General features: G+C 32.3%; 3 non-coding genes across 3 annotated transcripts; 1 reads left to right on the forward strand and 2 right to left on the reverse strand.

Annotated features, from left to right (window-relative positions):
* Nucleotides 1–2,590: 2,590 nt before the first annotated feature.
* Trnae-uuc lies at nt 2,591–2,662 on the reverse strand. The gene has a single exon. It is a non-coding gene; the product is annotated as a tRNA-Glu (tRNA).
* Nucleotides 2,663–3,847: 1,185 nt separating this feature from the next.
* Trnae-uuc lies at nt 3,848–3,919 on the forward strand. The gene has a single exon. It is a non-coding gene; the product is annotated as a tRNA-Glu (tRNA).
* A 10,261-nt stretch (nt 3,920–14,180) lies between these two features.
* On the reverse strand, nt 14,181–14,252 carry Trnae-uuc. Its single transcript has one exon. It is a non-coding gene; the product is annotated as a tRNA-Glu (tRNA).
* Nucleotides 14,253–16,191: the final 1,939 nt, after the last annotated feature.

The following is a 16,191-nucleotide window of genomic DNA, read 5'->3' on the forward strand; positions in this document are numbered from 1 at the left end:
CCATTCATTTGTTATTTACTCCCATTTGTGTCAATATATATTTGTCTTGTATCCACGAAATATGGTGATGTATAATAACAAAATTAGATGAATATTTACGAGGATAGACACTATCTTATCAAATAACACAGGGATAATAGCACACAGGAAAAAAAATGTCTAAAATAAATTAAATAATATAACACCTATAACGTAATTACTCTGTGTGTAATTTACAAGGACGTAAGATTAAGTTATGAGTACTATTATGTGGTTGTAACATAGAGTTACCATCAAATCTTTGAAAACCGGATAAAAAGAAAGGAAAGTTACGCTGCTTGTGTGTAAAAATTGGACATTACACAACAATTATGATGAGCATTGGGTAAAATACGAACACAGATTTCTATCTCTAACGGAATTAATATTGTCAGCCTGCACATGCTTACCTACTACGCGTATACTTTCCAAGGCACGGAAATGTTAAAATTAGCATTAGAACCTACGATCTCAAGATCTTCAACCTAATAAGCTTATAAAATGTTTATATCAAATCAGACTTAGTTCGCCAATAGTTCAACGAGGCAGTTAACAAATTTAAATATAGTATGTGAGATAATTTAATATGTTTATTTTATACAAAAGATATCAATCAACGTTGCATTCATTAAATAATGCTTCCGAAAAGCTATAATATGTCTAAGATATTAATGTCTATTCAGCAGCAGCAGCTCTCTTAAAATACTAAGTTTAAAAAAACATAATACAAAGCCGTTAAAGCATCATCCATCAACCTCCTGCCCTTATCCCAATTTTACTTGGGGTCGGCGCAGCATGTATTCTCCATACTTCTCTGTCGGACGTCAACTCACAAGTAACATTATTTCTAGCCATATCGTCTTTCACACAATCAAGTTTCCGATACGACAACCCTTGTCCATTTCCCACAGGAGGGGGGTGCTGCCCCTGCGCGTCGCCTGTGGAGTACGCCCTAGCCCTATCACTCGTATGGTTTTCACTGTCCAAAACAAAACCCTCAAAGCATTGCTGTATAATTAATTTAAACTGATTTGTTAACATGCCTCGATACAATGAAACACTTGATAAAAATACTAAACCAGGACTTGTCCCGATGTAAAACGAAGCGATTGGTAACCCTATCGTTATACGAACAAACCAGAGACTCACTTGTCTTACTTAAATAAAAACAAGAATAACTTTCGTAATTTAATTTTATTAGCTCTATCTTAGATATTAAAATGGTTGACATTCCTTATACCCATACATTTGTAACTTTCCTAACAAAGGACCCAAGTTTACAATAGTTTAAGCTACAACTATTGATTAACTGAATTCGCCTTATACGTTACTACCTTTTTTATTTAAAATTAGATACGCTTATGGACTATTGGGCCATCTGATAGTACCAGGCTAGCCCATAGTCATATTAGCCATTGCTTACATCGACAATGCACGACCAACCTTGGGAACTAAGATGTTATGTCCCTTGTGCATGTGGTTACACTAGCTCATTCATCCTTCAGCAACATATACTGTGTTGCTGTCTGACGGTAGAATACATGTTAGGTGTGTGATACCTATTCACCCAGACGCTTACACAAGTACCGATAAGTATATGAAGCGCTAATTAACCTATATTTAGAGACAGAAGAAAGACATAACATTTAAATAATCTGAAAAGGCTGTTCCACTTTTTTATACAAAAGCAATGTCAAGATTAAACTTCAATTTAAAAAGTAAATTCGATGTCAAAGGTAGCGCGTGTAATCTGTTAAATAGCTTACAATTTAATTATGTCAACTTACCCTTATGTCCCCTTGTATGGGGATGGGTATTATGAATGACGAATGGGTTTATAGGGTTCAAAATAGAACGTAAAATGAGCGCGATAATGTGAACTCCAATTGGTAGACTATTTTAAAAGAGTTATTCAATGGTTTGAATTTTTATTATTCGGCGTTAATTTTGTATTTTTATCGAAACTATAGATATAATTAATTTAATTGTATAAAGAAAAATGTTAGTATATATATATAACGGGGCGAGATTACTTAGATTGTCGATTTGGATAATTAATGAATAGTTGGCAATAATGTTTGATGGCTGATTTGCTTTTAAGAGCGGGTCCCCCGAATGGAGTTGTAAGTGTCATGGCAACGCGAGTCGTTATGTTTTGACAAGCGCCTCGAATGCGATGGTGGCTTGCAAACCCATTTGCTCTTAATCGAGATTAATAATTGTAATCCTTTGAAATGTTTGTGGTGTACGATTATTGAATCAATTAATACAATGATTAGACGATATTAAATACGTTTTATTTTGTGAATATCTCCATTTCACGCCCACACAGTTTTCTAAATATCGGATCAATCCCCGAACCCAACTGTTCGATATCCTGCTCCTCCGACATATATATATTTTTGTCTTTAATAAATTTTGGCGAAAATAGGGAACGTAATATATTCATTAAAATGTATATAAATAGCTAGTAAAAATATTATGTATATATAATATTTTTACTAGCTATTAATTATTTCATATATGTATAGAAAAATAAACGATATTGCCGTAAATAAAAAGAAAAATTACTTTCCCGTACCGGGAATCGAACCCGAGCCTCCTGGGTGAAAGCCAGGTATCCTAGCCACTAGACCATACGGGAGATGCGAGGATTGCAATAATAGTTCATCAATTCCTATTATCAAAGTTCCAAATAACTAAACAATGATTTTTGTTAATGTTACATTTATGAACGAATGTTTAAAATTGATAAGCCTAGTTAGTACACGTGAATCTTAACATAAAATACTGGAAATTATAATCAATATACCAATTACTTAAGTTAAAAAAAATAATAAGACAAAATTAATCAATAAATCTTATTATTCATTAAAAGAATACTTTTTAGATAAAGATGCATGGATATAGAGGCTCGGGTTCTAACGCAGGACTAATTAAAAAGACCAACTATGCGTGTTTCTTGCAGTTTCTTTTCGATAGGCTGATACGAAAGGGTGGTACCACTTCAACACTTCTTCAACTCGAGATGAAATATTGACAATTCAAAAATGCTTTATTGTGAAGTTTACTTGAATAATAATTTGATTTGATTCAACATAAGATTGAGCATTTTTATTATACAATAAAATACTCAAACAAGCACTACTGAATTTTCATGACCTTAATCCATGGTTATAATTCATTTCGTTCTTGGTTAGCAAAACCTCGTGAAGCCTACAGTTGTGATGAAACTACCGCCTGTATATCCACCAATCCGAACTAAAGAATCGTGCGTGATATCCAAACCTTTTCAAAGGTAGTGGAGGCCATTATCCTACAGTGAAACAAATATAGGATGTTACTTAACTAAAAGTTACCATAAACAAAAAATATTAAGGAAAATTATTTCTATTTAAAATTTAAAGAAGAATAATTTCTTAAAGTTTCTTCTATCTTATTTTATATTGGTCGAATTTTAATATTCTATATTAATATTTTTTTGAGTTATCAATACCCGTGATGTTTGTAGCTTTACTCGTTTTTTTATTGTTTTTAATTATTAAAATTATTTATTATATTTGAGTACTTACATAATATACCATAAAGAAAATTACTATTACAGCAGTGTTTTAAATGCAAGAATTCTCCAACTAAAACCAAAACACGAAGTATGGAGTGAGGAACAGCCTGAGGACACGTCTGGACTCGACTGCAGATACATTCATACGTCTTAAACGGTCCCTTTGATGTAAAGCTTCCCACTATCAGTGACGTTTTATGTCACGATGATACACACACTCTCGTTAAACATAAGACGTGTCTCTTTAATTTATACCTTTATAACATCTCCCGTATGGTCTAGTGGCTAGGATACCTGGCTTTCACCCAGGAGGCTCGGGTTCGATTCCCGGTACGGGAAAATCTCTTTTGTCATTTGATTTATGCAATAACGTTTATGTTATATAAAACAATAACAATAATTCGTAAGAAAATATATTAATTAAACAAGTTTAAAATAATATACAGTATGATAACCATACTTACTTCATTTATAACCGTTTTTATATACAAAATACTCTTGAGCATTGATGAGTTCCTTCATCTGGAGCAAATCTTCGACGACCTCTCAGATTATACTTAATAATACATAGTCATCAGAACAAAATTATTTCTAATTTTCAAACCTGAAAATTAGAAATATAATAGGGATAAGAATTAACTAAAAACTTGTTAAACGGAATAAGTTTATTGGTCCACTTTTGCACGGTCAATAATATCGCTCAGGTAATATCTTTGGTAATAACTGGAACAGTTTATAATTGAGTTCCGATATATATTGAGTATATATTGACTGCCGTTCTAATGGGTACATGTAAGACCACAGATCTAGGTCCGTCCTATAAAATACTTCAGCTGGGAGCCTGGAAGTTGGAAGTGTGTGCGCTCCCGTGTCCAAAACACGTTAAGTCGTCCTGCGACTGAACTCTTTCTGGTCGTGTTGGATTAAGAAAGTCTAGTCTATTCCTTCACATTTGCACTTGCATTATAATGTGTCCTGATTAGTTGGCTGGTCTCCCTTGATTGGTCGCCGTAGCTCAAATTGGTCAAGACGACATCATCATATCTGAATTGATCAAATGAAATAATCATAGTATTTCCAATGGCAGAGTATACCTTTCATTATTATTTTTTTTTTTATTTTTAACGAAAGAATATTAGCAATGCCCCAATTTTATTAAGGAATTATTAATATTCTTATTTACTACTCCTTTTAAACTTATCACTTGTGTTAGTAATGGGGACGACAATATCTGAAGGAATCAGGATCGATCTTGTAACTTTTTACTCGTACAGTAAACCTTTATGCTATTGACGCTTTCAATGTATTCATAAATGAATGACAACCATTTAGACCTATTTAGAGTATAAATAAACCGGCACTGTAATATAAGGAATAGTTAATAATTCCTTTATATTATTGTGGCAATGTCTATGAGTGGTGGCCACGTAGAATAATGTGATCTTCTTGCAAATCAGCTTTCCTTTTTTTTAATTAAAAAATAATAAAACTAATTAGTGAGTCGAGATAGCCCAATGGTGTTCATCTTAACCGTTCATATCGTCCTCGGCGATGAAGGAAAACGTCGTGAGGAAACCTGCAAGTGTATAATTTCAATAAAATTCTGCCACACGTGTAACCCACATTGGAACAGCCTGGTGGAGTAGGCTTCCAACCTCCTCAAAGGGCAGAACATTTACAGACCTTTACTGCAACTAATTATACAAGCAATACAATTCTGATTCTGAATTAGTTTATTGAAGCTTAAAGTCAAACTGATTGTTCTATTGTTTTCAAGCTCTCAATCTGGTTCACGTTTAATTTGTACATGATCGTTATTGAATTCTGTAAACAGAATTAGAAATTTATTAATTAATGCTATTATCCAATGTCTACTATTTAAAAGATTTTCACTTGACATTTTTGGATAAACCCGTTACAAAAAATACTATACTAAAGATATTATACTCACCGATTTATTTATTCTTTCTATTCATTCGTTTTCTCCTTTCCCCACGTACGTACTTAAAATTATAAGAATTTTATATTTGTGCTTATAATATGCCAGTATTATAAACATTTACATTACATTAACAGCTGTTAATATTCCACTGCAGGCCTAAGGCCCCCTCTGCCTCCTGTTCTCTGAAGAGGTTGGTATCACTCCACCACGCTGCTCCAATGAGGGTTACACATGTTACAGAATTTTGAAATTAGAAACACAGGTTTCCTCACGATGTTTTCCTTCACCGCCAAGCACGAGATGAATTACAAACACAAATTAAGCACATGAAAATTCAGCGATGCTTGCCTGTATTTGAACCCGCAATCATCGGTTAAGATGCACGCGTTCTAACCACTGGGCCATCTCGGCTCATCGTTTACATAGTACAATTTTAATTTAAAACATCAGTTCTGCAATAACTGAATTCGTATCGACTTCGATCTCATTCATGAATTGTTGAGATGCCACTTACGTCGATACGATAATTTGATGCGTTACAAAAATGTTACTTAAACATAACATAGTACCCTAACTTGTATAATGTTATGTTGTGTATATCTTACATAGCAATTTACATACTCATATGTTTAGTCAATCATCCATTTAAAAGCTTTGAATTTAAACCTATTTTTATGATATAGGGAGGCGAGGTCGAGCTAACGGGCTACCTGATGGTAAGTGGTCACCACCGCCTGTAAACAATGGCACTCTAAAAAATATTAACCATTTCTTACGTCGCCAATGTACCATCAACCTTGAGAGCTTGGATATATCTTGTGCCCGTAGTTACACTGGCTCACTCACACTCACTCACATTGCCACATTGCAGTTTAGCGGTAGGATGTTTTTCACCTACCACCGAGTAATGCAGAGTCTTTAATTTTATACATTAATTTATTTTAGTGGTGGTGACGATACAATTTACTACTAGTGATAGAAGCAAATTATCACCAAACAAAACGTTGTTTTCCAAGAGTTTATTCGCGTTTCTTTATATTTTCAATCAATATATACTTATTCAGGAATAAGCAAAATAAACTCAATATCGAAGACCATTTGCGTAGCTCCCGTTTCTCGGCTTACTAGTAAGTTAGATAAGATTTAAGATTTCCACCGGTAGCGTCAGATCGAGGCTGACTTCGCTAACTCTAACTGTAAAAACTCACGGCCCAGTCTTCGCTTATTCCCGTCTCGAAGATATTTTATTTTAACGCTACCAAGAACGCACGTATTTTCATGCACAATGAATACTAAGGCGTCGCATTTAACTGTTCTTGCTGCATTTGAATTAATTTTACTAAATAGTTACTTACTTTTCATATATACATACATTATGTAAAATTTAATTTTACAAAATATAGACACATTTTATACAAGCCAAAAATGTATATGAAAGGTCTAACCTCGAACAAAAACCACGACACAAGCAAATGAGACTAATAATAATCGCAAATGACGTATAAAACCTAACATCTCTCGAAAGGCCATTTTTCGACCAGTACCACAGGCTGTACCATCTGCAGGCTGCAGGCAGGCAGAGGATTACATACATATATAAAAGTATTTAACTAACATGACTGTATATTTAGATTAGGTTCTTCTTGATAGAATCCACATTCCGAACCGGTGGTAGCTTTACTTTAAATAGTTTGTTAAATGACGATTCAAAAGTGCTTGTAAAAGCCTACTTGAATAAAGTATATTTTGATTTTGATTCACATAACGCGCCCTACCCTGACACACTTCCGTCCGTCGGTCCATTTCACGATATCACACATAAAGATTACAGGAAAGCCAGTACAAATATTACTCATAAATAGTCATTAAATTAAGTTAATAATTCTGACACATACACAAACATAACTAAATATACATAAACTTATGTTGTGAAAAGGGGAAAAAAGTATGCCTTATCAATGTTTGGCGTTTTTTATTTATAAGAAAATAATCAAATTTGCACAGATGTGTTTTTCCGTGCCTTTATTGTACCTTTTGTATAGTTTTGATGTGCGTTATTATGACATGCCTGCATGTTTTCATTTCCAGGTGGCATCGCAATCGAAATATCAGGACGATAATACGAATTTAAAATGAATATTTGTAGATTTTTGATGGATATAGGCCTAATGTCATTTGGCCAACTTTTTAATTTATTTATTAAAAGTAATAATTTACTTATTATTTTTTAAGTATTTGTAATATTTAAATAAAACATGTGTTTATCTGTAAGTGGTTCTAGATTGTATTGTTTAATGTTACTTTTGTTTATTTATAAAATGTAAAGTTTTCGGTGAACCAAATAAAGAAAAAAATACCATGAAACATATTTTATATAATTAATATCTTTAATTATATTTTGTATTCTATTTTATTCGTTCAAAGACAATTTATCTTAAATTATTCAGCTCTTGTGTTTAGTAAAAATACTGAAAAACTAACCACGTATTCAATAAACGTATGGAGTCGGTTTTGCACCTTCAACCTATAGTTCAAGAAAGTTTAATTTACTTAGAAAGGGTGAGAATAGAGGTTATCCACATTAACACACACCAACCTTTATTATCATCAAGCCTTAAAAATTTAGTGCCGTTGCCACAGGATGTAACTGGTCAAAGTTAATTCTAAATATCAAGTACTGTTAAACTTTTTTAGGAGAAAAAATCACCGTATGTTATTGCCTTAAGACTTCACGACTCTTATATCCTTAAACTTTATTTACCGCTTGTATGAATATTTGTGCGGATCATATATGTTATTCAACTGTTAAAATATGAAGCACATATAACAAAAAAAATAGTATTTACCAACTAACAATATATGTCGCCCTAAATAGAAGAACTAATTACTTGAAAACTTCGACCATTCGCTTTGTATCGCGATGTATTGGAATTTGCGACCTAATATGCTAGCCACTAGTAACAAGCCTATCTATAATCAAACTTCTCCAAATATATATAGTGTACACAGATCTGTAATAACAATTAGTATTAGATTTATATTTTATATGAATATATATTATCTGTGTATTTATATATCTGTCCAGAGCCGTCTCAAACTATGCTTTGGCCTTGGGCACTCATGAATTTGGGGCCTTTTGGTAGATATTTGCTACGTATAAATAATTTGCTTATAGCCAGGCTTTAAGTATAGTTTTAAATAAACGGTGCGGTAATTTTCGTAAAATCGTAGGATTCTGATTTGTTGTACAATCTTATGGCAATAGTATAGCTATTTCTATAATGAAGAGCACGTCTATAGATTTATACTTTAAATATCGACTATCGTCACTAGCCTTTTGATAAATATGTTAGTTATTTTTAACAAAAATAACAATTTCGAAAATATACATAGCAGTCAACAAGACAAACGTGTGAAAGAAATTGTTGGTTTTTCTTCGGGGCCCTCTCAAGATGAGGGCCTTGGGCACGTGCCCCATGTGCCCTACGGTAAAGACGGTAATATATCTGTCGTCTCGAATGACACACATCACAGTAAGTGCGGAAAAATAATATATAAAAAAATTGGCGCGCGCTGAAGACGATGTGTGTGCACAGCGAGCTGATATTTAAATATAATATCTATTTACCTTACATGTGAACATTATATACATGTTATGAACTTACCTTAATAAATGCTTAGGAATTCTAAATTTGTATTAGCGAAGATTCAAATAAGAATCTGTATCACAGGACCAGTTGCAATTGCAATATCTTATTGACAGTTAAATTTCATTGAACCGGTTAATTGGTTTTCAATATTAATAGCAGGACTAACTTTGAGCTTTCAAACTTCAATTGATTTAGTAAATATTCAAACTGTCCACAATAAATTTAACATTTTGCCATTTTGATTTGATGTTTTATTCAATAAGATAAGAACTTAAATAATGGTTGAGTTTTCAAATCAAAGCAACATTGAGATTTTTAAGAACTGAGAAATAATATGCCCATCACAAATACTTATTGTCAAAAATTACAGAAGTATATAACAGCTTTAAACAACCGAGAAGGATCTAGCCGAGTGTCTCGAACACTTTTTATTCAATTGAAGATTTCAGGTTCAAACATGGACTAGTACCATTGGCTTTTCATAGCTTAATTTGTGTTTGTGATTATGTATCACGCTCGGGAATGAAGGAAAACGTTAAAGTCAAAGTCGAAAATCTTTATTCAGTTTGGAAGCGTTAGACTTGCTTATTGATAGTCGGAAATCTACCACCGGTTCGGAAATAAAAAACTCGGAAGAACCAGATTAAGAAAGTCATATTTTACAATTATATAAATTATATTTTCGATATTTGAAATCGTCAACATCGATTGTAAAGTCGGTTGTCGGGAACAGCATAGTGGAATAATCTCCCAGCTCTTGCCAGTTTACTTTTTAATTAAACTTAGGTCAAATATTATCTTATTGATTTAATTTCCTCGCCACTATTATGTATAAAAGTAATTTATAATTTCCCAAGATCCTTGTACACGTCTCAGAATTGGGCTGATCCGTTTATCGTTCAGATAATCGGAATTCCGTTTTAATGGGGAAATGTCACTGGCAATCTAGCCACCAGTCACGAGGTTTTGTTTTGAAGAATAAATTTTGTTTTGATTGTGATTTTTACTTAAATAATAAAAAATCTTTAAGTAAATTAAAGAAATGAAAACATTTTTCATTATACTACGTTATTTTTATATTATTGTTTTGTTGACTAAACTTACACTACCCTAGTTCTTAGACTTAATTCTTAGTCATAGTTAAGTTCTGTCATTAAAGTTGCACTTTAACCTGACGAATATTCATTCTACAATGATTACGAATGTATTGTTTGTGTGCAATACATTTATAAAATTAAAAATATATATTATAACATCTTTTAACATTAAACCAATGTAGAAAGATAAACTTTACATTCAAATAATAATGATGGTGATGATATCGTTCAGACAGATTTCAATGGCAGCTGTTGAAAGCAGCCAACTATGCCGGATATATCATAGTGCACAGGTATGTGTATCCCTCACTCTAATTATCCGATTGGACGGCCAATCCGATAGAACCAACGCCTTTAAGTGCACGGAAGTGGACACCTCCAACTTCCATTGACTTTATATGTAGCCACTAGACCAACGAGGCAGTCAAACACAATTCAAGTACGCAATTTAATACAGACATTCAAATACAAATAAATAAAAAGGTACTGAGATGGTTCAAGTCATTATCAATACTTCTGTTGCAAAAGGATTACTTTAAATCACGCCATGACAAGGGTTAGGTAGAGCCAATACAATTTGTGGTCAGAATAAACCCAACATTACCATATATTTTTTTATTTATAACCTCATTCGAAGTGATTCATGTTTCTATTTCCTCTATTAAATACTAGTCTATCCTAAGGGCAATGAGACTGAAATGTATAAAAAAAAAGTATTATTTAAAGGAGAAAGATAAAAAATCTGCTCGTGGCAGCTTCGCCCGCATGTAATTAGCATCGCTCTACTCTCAGAGTTCTTATCGCATTGTTAAAAGCTTTCCAAAACGTTATAAAATAAAGGAACACCAAAATATTACTACCATTTTTTTAAATACATACACAATATTAATGTAGATTCTCTCGCCCGTATTTTATTTATGGGGTCGGCACAGCATTTCCAGCTCTATTTGAAATATTACTTGGCAGACTTTTACTGCCTGAATGCTTTTGTTAGTTGGTTGGTTTCCTGCGATTATACGGTTGAAACGCTTAAGTTCTCTTTGGCATTAATAAATACGCGTAACAACTATTTTTCTTGGCTTTTGGAAAACCCACAGGAAGATGCTACTCTGATTTTCCGGAACCACTTGGCAACGATCTGAAAGTCGTTGAAAACCAAAAGGAGGTATTAAAAAGGTCGCGTGAGAATTTTTCTATAATGCTGAGCCAAAATGGTAAACACATATGACAGAATTTACGCACTCACCGTCAAGTAATACGTTGTAAAGATGCTGTACAGTTGTATTCCAATTTAATGTGAGCCAGTGTAAGATCAGATACAAGGGACATGACATCTTAGTTGCGTTTCTCAGAAATGTTTCAAACAGTGCTAATGTCTATAAGCATGATGACTTGCCAGTTGGCTCATTTGCCAGTCTGCCTACCGTTGCCGCCAAAAAATGCAAATGCATGTTTACTCACAATTTTTTTCTTCAACTAAGTAGGTGAAGAAATTAAAACTATTTTTCCATTTTTAGTATATTTACCTTAGATCAGCTCAGCTCAAAAATTAAATAAAATAATCTTATACATACTTTAAAACATTCACATATAATCATTTGAAATGTAATGGAAACCACGGTCCCGTGCAACAACATTCGCTACATTATTATTTTTATAACATTTGATTTCAAAAATCGTGTTCAAAATAATAATCACACGATTTTTTCCGCAAGCATTACGCCCATGTAACAACAGTCGAAACCTTTCACGCGACGTTACTAGTGGGCACGTAGCGCCATATATTATTAAATAGCTACGACCAACACTACGCCCTGACATAAATAAGGCCCTGACTTTTTAAAAGCATACCTGGTAAACGACACACTATCTTTGAGGAAAACTCTCGAGGCACGTACATACGGATTAGGCCTTTCGGACGAGCAACATCGATCATAGAACCACTACATCGAAAACTTAAATGAAAATCGAGGGCAAACGTTTAGCAGATTTAGAATTATTAATCTAATTGACAATCCCTGAAATCGGGAACCATTAAAAGTGAATTGCTTCACGGAATTGACGTAATACAAGTCCCGGTTCTTTTTAATTGGCCTGATTTCTCAGTTCAAAATCCTGTGAGCAAATGATCGGGTGAAAGGTATTAAGACGTACCTCTTCACTGAGAATGTCTTCAGCCTCTCAGAAAGTGCACCACGTTGAAAGAATCTTTACATAATTAAATTTACCACACATAATTATTTATATAAATATTATAAAGTAAATCATTCTGTCTGTTTATTTTTTTACTTTCACGGCCAGACGACTGAACCAAATTTGATGAAACTATTATTGGTATTGGTATGAAGATAGCTTGAACTCCTAGAGAGGACATAGGCTTATTTTCCAACTCCCAAGACGCGAGCAAAGCTGCAAGTGACAACTTGTAACTTTAAAAAAATAATATACATAATTGTTATATAGAGCATACAGACAAACAGATTTCTTATATAAGATTCCGTTATATTTCATAACATAAATAAACCATAATTACTTTAATTAAAGAACATCTAAAACTACATTAGATATGTATTTGTTTTTAATTATATTTAACAAAGTTTGTGTAATTATAAAACATCTTATAATCATATTCACTAGACTAGAAAGAACCCAGCAGGTGGCCTGTTTATTTTGTAGTTCAAGGCAAAATTATATTCTGCGGAAATTTTTCTTCCATAGCCAGCTAAATAGGTTAGCTAATAAATTTAATTTTATTAAACAATTTGGTGCAAGAATTTAACACAACGAATCCTTAAACTTATAAAAAACTATTTTTACTTCAAAATCCTACTATACCAAAAACACTGTGAATCTTTATTTTACAAAATCATTATAAATCTATATATATAAAAACAAAATATCGCTCATTGATTAATCACAAAATTTAAGAAACTATAACACCTACAAACTTGATATTTGGCAGGTGTACACCCTATAAGGCCTTATAAACCCTCGAGGCCTTATAGGTTGTAGATATCCGCTAAGAACAGATTTATGAAACTCTACGCCTAAGGAAGTAAAACGATGGCTGGAAGTTTGTGTTTCATAAATTTCACGCGGGCAAAGCTGCAGGTTCAGCTAATAAATAATAATAATGTTGTCCGTACCGATTTCAGTCACGGCTGCATTTTTTTTTACACTGGAAATCAATCTTAACTTTTCTTATCGTATTCCATAAAATCTAAATAAATAAATCAAAAGCTTGATTAATAAGGGCTTGATTGAGTGTGACGGAATAAAACAATTTTTGCGTAAATTTTATATAACATAATATTAATTATATGTGAATTTTTTAAGTAATAAGAGCTAAGTCTGTAATAGTAATTGTGATTATAAATTAAGAAATGTGGTTTTTTCTTTGAGACCTCATTGTTAAGTAAGGATGCTACTTTTCTATATCAAATAGTAAGGCATATTGGAATCAGCTTCGAATAACTACCCTGTTAGACGACACTGGACTACAACAGGTTAGCGAAGATATTATGAATACAATAAGAGGTAATCAGGTTCAAAATACTATGATTATTTTATTTAATCAGTCCATAACATTGCTTAGAACTATAATCCGACTCAATATAGATTGAGAACTTGATTACAAACTACAATTATTACCTGAGTGATTTATATTTATTAGTGTAGTGTATTATATATATATATTTATATTTATATTTATATTTATATTTATATTTATATTTATATTTATATTTATTACGCAGTCAGCAGAACCATTATCAATCTTTGTCTAGGAAACTTATAGTAAATCGTTTAAATATTAAAAATATAACAAATACGCACAATATGAGTAAAAAACTACTAAAATATTATTTTGTGAGTTTTGAGTTTCTTGTTTCGCAATATGGAAAAAAAATTATTTCCCGTACCGGGAATCGAACCCGAGCCTCCTGGGTGAAAGCCAGGTATCCTAGCCACTAGACCATACGGGAGATGTTAAATAGTTACAAATTACAGAGACACGTCTTTCACGAGAGGTCGTTACAATGTGTGTATCGTCGTGACATAAAACGTCACTGATAGTGGGAAGCTTTACATCAAAGGAGCGTTTAAGACGGATGAATGTATCTGCAGTCGAGTCTAGACGTGGCCTCAGGCTGTTCCATACTCCATACTTCGTGCTTTGGTTTTAGTTGGAGAATTCCTGCATTTAAAACGTTGTTGAAATAGTAGTTTTCTGATTTTACTTATGTTCTCAAACAGTTTTTTTTACGTTGATATATACTCAGTTAATAATTTTCATTATTAAACAACGTTAAATTCACTTTAAAGTTACGAATACCAAGAAAAACCGACAAAAATCATGTGAATGGTTAATACAAATTACAATAAAAGTGCCTTATAATTTTTTTTTGGACAGTTTTAGTAAAGTAAGTAGCTTTTTTAGTGTCCTACTGTTGGACTAAGGTCTAATCCTCGTTTGAGAAGTTTGGGAAAAGAAAAGTTTTCAGATATGTGAATATCGTTTTAGTATGTGTGTAAGATTTAATTCAAACTGCCATTTTGTTCTATAATTTCCCGTGCTATTTTGAAGAAGAGGTTAAATTTGATTGTGTGTATTTGGTCCCTGGATGATTTAAATTGGACGTTTTTATTTTTAAATTTAATGGTTTTAGGTGGCGCTGATAAAACTCCTTTTTAACCGGATGAATGGGTACCTGGTTGAATGGAATCGGGAAGGGTACCTAGTCTAAATACAAGTAGCAAAAGATAAAGTGTTACTTGACAATATATGTTTCACCTCAGATTGTGAACTTGTAGCTATTGATGAGCCTGAGAGTTATCATTGAAAACAATTCGGAAAAAAAAATTATATTACATTCCTCAATTTTTCCATACTGATATTCATTTATTTAAATAAATAAATTTGAATCTTTGTCTATTCTCAAATTTATTATTATTTTATGCTCTCTTATATTAGTTACAAAAATAAACAAAAATACTTATACATACGTTATGTCTAAAAGGCTCTTATTGACTTAATAGTCACACTTATGATTTGATAAATAAATTGAATTTAAAAATTACAGCGCTTTCTTTATTATCCCCTAAGTAAATGTTAACAGCGACCGATTTATAAAACATAGATTACTAGAGTAGATTTTTCTATAAACATTATGAAGATCTAAAATTCCTTTATACAAAATAAATTGTGTATCCATTAAAGTATTTGCTGCGTTCGCTTGGAAAGCGCTCGGACTAACAATTTCCTTTTAGCTTGCGTTAACATAATAATATTAAGAAAAATAAGTTACATAATATACGATACTAGGAGATATATCCGTCCGCTTTGCTGAGCATTCAATAGAAAAAAAAACGGAGAAGGTTCAATGAAATTAAAGAAGTTAATAGCTTATAACTGGTCATAGTCTCATACCGAATCATTCAATAGTTTTATGTGATTAAAGCAAAGGAAAAAAAACATCAGCCCTAGCTGAAGTAATAATTAAAGTTCTGTGTCAATTGATTTTTTTTTTTCATAATAACATTAAAAATAATAATCAATTACTGTTTATATATCTTTAGAATTTCTGCCATTAAATATATTGAGATTGTACTTCTCCCCTTGAATTCTAAGTCAAAAAACAAAACTTAACATTCACAATGTTAATCTATCGTACGTTACAAATAGATAAATATAAAAATAAGTCTTAACTGATGTTAGATAAGTCTCACTTTTATGTGCCGCATGATCCACATTATTATCCTTTCATACTATATTATTTTTCTGGAGAATCTAAGTAAGTTGTCTTAGACTGAACTACAGTCTTCACTTAAAAAAAAATTCTAAGAAAAAGAAGTAAGAAAGAAATCTCGTCCCACTACATAACCATTATATTCCAATGCAAGTTTTGGTTGAATCTAATTCAG

This window comes from Vanessa atalanta, chromosome 13 (assembly GCF_905147765.1).
Source record: "Vanessa atalanta chromosome 13, ilVanAtal1.2, whole genome shotgun sequence".
Taxonomy (NCBI): domain Eukaryota; kingdom Metazoa; phylum Arthropoda; class Insecta; order Lepidoptera; family Nymphalidae; genus Vanessa; species Vanessa atalanta.